Below are 3,715 nucleotides of genomic sequence, written 5' to 3'. Positions count from 1 at the left end.
TTTTTGTGTCCTTCTGGTGCTTGAACTTAGGTACTTTATGAATCCTGCCAGGTTCTTCCAGTCTGTATGTTCAAGCTGGGTCATAGGCCTCTCCCTGTCCAGTTTTTGTCTTTCCTTTGGTCCAGTGTCCGTATGAACCAGGTTGGCTGTGCCGGAGAGCCGGGGTGCATGACCTTCATGCTGAGTGTTACCCCAGGTCACCTGGGGCTGAGCAACCCTGAGCCTCGTGGAGGGGTGAGAGGTTTGCCCCTACTTCAGCCATGGTGTGGGCATCTGCCCCTGAACACTACCCACCTCCCCTCAGCCTACAGCCTCTGCTCATTCTGACACCCAACTGCTGTGGGAAGGGACTCAGCTTCCTCAGCACCCCAGAGCCAGGGCTCAGTGGAGGAAGCATGGGGCAGAGCAACACTAAGACACAGATGGAACACTACACCAGCTCAAGGCAGTGCTGAGCCTCTGTGCTGTCCTTCCCCTCCCTGGAGAGGGGCAGAGATGTCTGATGATGGTGCTGGCTCTCTGCCCTCTCTGTGGCACGGCACGGTTCAATTCCTTTCTGCCCTGGAATTGTTTTAAGCTGGGCTGCTTCTGAAGTTTGGGTTTTTCCTGCTGCAGCCTCTACCTGCAAAACTGGGGGGTGACTGAAGGGGCAGTTTGGGCTGCAGCCCAGGGTCTGCCCATGGAATATCCCAAGTTGGAATGGACCCTTAATGATCATCGAGTCCAACTCTTAGCTCCAGACAAGGGAGGCAGATGGTGGCTCCTGCCCATGGTGAGGCAGAGCAGATTGCAGAATGGTCCCATGCAAGATCCTCTCACCTGCTAGCTCTGTGCTTATTCTCCCCATCAGCACCCCATGAGGCTGAGCTGCAGTCCCTCTGCTTGCTCCTTGGGGCTGCTTGCTTTGGACCAGGTTAATCCTCACGTGCCTTTCCTGCTGCCCCTCCTCTGCCCCCTCCCCATGGCCGTCTCCACCCATTGGGAGAAGATGCACCCTGGGCTCTGTGACCTTCAGCTTCTGCACCTTGCAAATGTGTTCGGTGGACAAGGCATCTTATATCTCTGCACCCCTTCTGCCCTGTTCCTGGCTGCCCTGGGTGCTCCCAGCCTCTTTCCCCATACACGTTTTGGAATGGGGCTGGGAGCTACAGTGCTCGGCATGTCCCCAGTTCCTGGGGAAGAGAGCATGGCACTGCCTTCTGCATCCACAGCTCCTGAGCTCCACTTCTCGCTTTTCCAGTGTTGATAGAAAAATGGTTTCCCTGCTCTGGGGGCCTGGCACCTCTGCTGCAGCACTTGGAAGGGCTCTGGCACTGCATTTCTTGACCAGCACCCTCCTGGCCATGCATGCAAGCCTTAGCTCCCTGCCAGCCCCACGCTGCAGCTGCTCCATCTCCTGTTACATTTACACAGAACCTTTTTAATGTTTTTAACCATGCATGTCGATGTACGTCTGGTCCCCTGCTACACCGTGGGCTGACCCTCATCTGGCACCAATGCCTGACCCTCTCTCCTGGTGCACGATGTGGGAGCACACGTGGATTTCTCCCCCAGCTCCCAGCAGTGCAGGGGGCCGAAGGGACTGATGGCCTCAGTGCCCTGTCCCTACCCCACTGAGGGCTGCAGCCATGGCCCAGGGCTGCTGGCTCCTGCTCAGGTGGATCGAGATGAGTCTGTCAGCTGGGACAACTTGCAAGACCTTTTTTTGTAATGGTTTGTAAAGGGGAAAAAAGAAAAAAAGACCCACAAATCTCAACTTGTATCTCTGAATAAAAGTATTAAATGTTTTCTTCTTTCTAATGGCTGCATTCTCTCTGTGCACATGAGATCTCTCCCTGGGGCTGAGATAGAAATGGGGGATGTGGAGGGCTGGAGTAGCAGCCCTGGAGGAGCATCCAAACCCCTGCTCTGTGCCTTTGGAAAGTCACCCTGATGGGGCTGTAGGCATCCCTGTTTGTTACAAGGGAGTTGGATCTTTAAAGGTCCCTTCCAACTCTATGATTCTATGTGTTCAAATCGGCAGCTTCCAGCAAATGGGTTGTGCCTGTGAGCACTGCCTGCTGCCTGGCCCTGCAGTCCCTGCAGAGGGCTCAACTTTGGGGAGAAGAAAATTCCTCGTTTCCATGGGAACTGGAAGAGGAAAGTTTCCAAGCTGTGGCTGGGAGCGATCCAGGTGGGCTGAGTGCAGCTGGGCAGTGGCACCCAGTGCTGTCCCTGCAGTGCCTGCATCTCCCCTGCACCCAGGCAGTGCTCAATGGCCGATCCCACTGCCTGCACCCCATGAGGTGCAGCCCTGCTTACCCAGGGGCTCGTCTCAGAGCAGATTGTGGCTGTGACACGAAGCCCTATAGCAGGGGTTAATGATACCTTAGGGCAGAGCCAATCTTTCCACCATCCAGCATTACCTGCGGCTCCCTGCCGTTATCTGCATGGATACCTGTGGATTTCATTTCCATATTCATGGAGTTTTAATGACCCCCCAATGTCTTTATGTTCCACAATTAAATGTGAAATCCTTTTTTTCTTTTTTTCTTCCCTCCTGCAGATTAGCATCTGCATGGGATGATCTGTGGCATTTGAGCAGAGGAAGGAGGCTGTGCAGGAGGATTAAGCTCTGAGGATCTCTACAGCCCCCCCCATCCCTCTGCTGTGTGTCTGTCTTCACAGTTCCAAGGCAGACAGACAGACGGGGTACCAGAAGAGGTGTGAGGCATCCTGCAGCCCCCAGCCCAGGGCTTGTGTTGCTCCACTTCTGTTCCCAGAGCTCCTGGGCATCCCAGGGCCGTGCTATCCTCTGAGCAAAGAGATGCCATTGGGTCTCAGTCCGGCAAGATGGATGGGCAGAGCAGGGGGATGGGTTGTGAGGGGGACAGATCCCCCCCCCTCATTGCCTTCACCTACCTCTTACCCTTCTGCTGGGCTGTCAGATACACGCATGTCAATATACATATCTAGATATTTCATTTCCCTATTATTTGGGCTTTGTAGAGCCCAAGCTGCTGCCATTGCCCACCTCAGCAGCTTCCAAGGATGATACTGCATCAGGTGGCTGAAGGATGGTGGTGAATTCTGTGCTAATTCTGATGACACAAAGTAACAGTTTGGGCACAGACACTGGGAGAGGCTCAGCTTGGCAGCTGTCACCGCAGTCATTAAGCAGAGTGCTGGAAGCTGGCATGGGTGCAGATCCAGGTCACTGGAAAACTGTACTTCTGGCACAGCACCGCACAACAGAGCGGAGATGGGCAATCACAGAACCACAGAACTACTCAGGTTGGAAAAGACTTTCAAGGTCATCAAGCCCAACCTCAACCAAACCATCCTACCCCAACAACCCAGTGCTAAATCATGGCCCTGAGCACCACTGGCTATGGAGAGCTAAAAGGGGTTTGCTGCGATCAGTTCTTATTTCCAAACTTTTGGGGCACTGCAGCTCTGCCTCCTCCAGGCTGAAGGGAAGGAGGCGTCAGAGTGAACCTGGACTCGCACGGCAACCTGGAGCCGCTTCCCAGCATCCTCTGTGGGTTGGGAATGCCGAAATGGAGCCCTAAGCAGAACCGACCCCCCGGTACCGGCCGAGCCTCAGACCCGGCCCCGCCTTTATCACAGCGCTGTGATTGAGGCTCAGATTCTGCCCGCTCCGGCCTGCCGGGGCTCGGAGCTCTCGCCGGGTCTCCGGATTCGGGCCCTGCACTCTGAACGCGGTCCGCGATGT

The sequence above is a fragment of the Meleagris gallopavo genome, chromosome 30, assembly GCF_000146605.3.
Source record: "Meleagris gallopavo isolate NT-WF06-2002-E0010 breed Aviagen turkey brand Nicholas breeding stock chromosome 30, Turkey_5.1, whole genome shotgun sequence".
Lineage (NCBI taxonomy): Eukaryota > Metazoa > Chordata > Aves > Galliformes > Phasianidae > Meleagris > Meleagris gallopavo.
The sequence above is the reverse complement of the archived record's forward strand: the minus strand, read 5'-3'. Positions refer to the sequence as shown.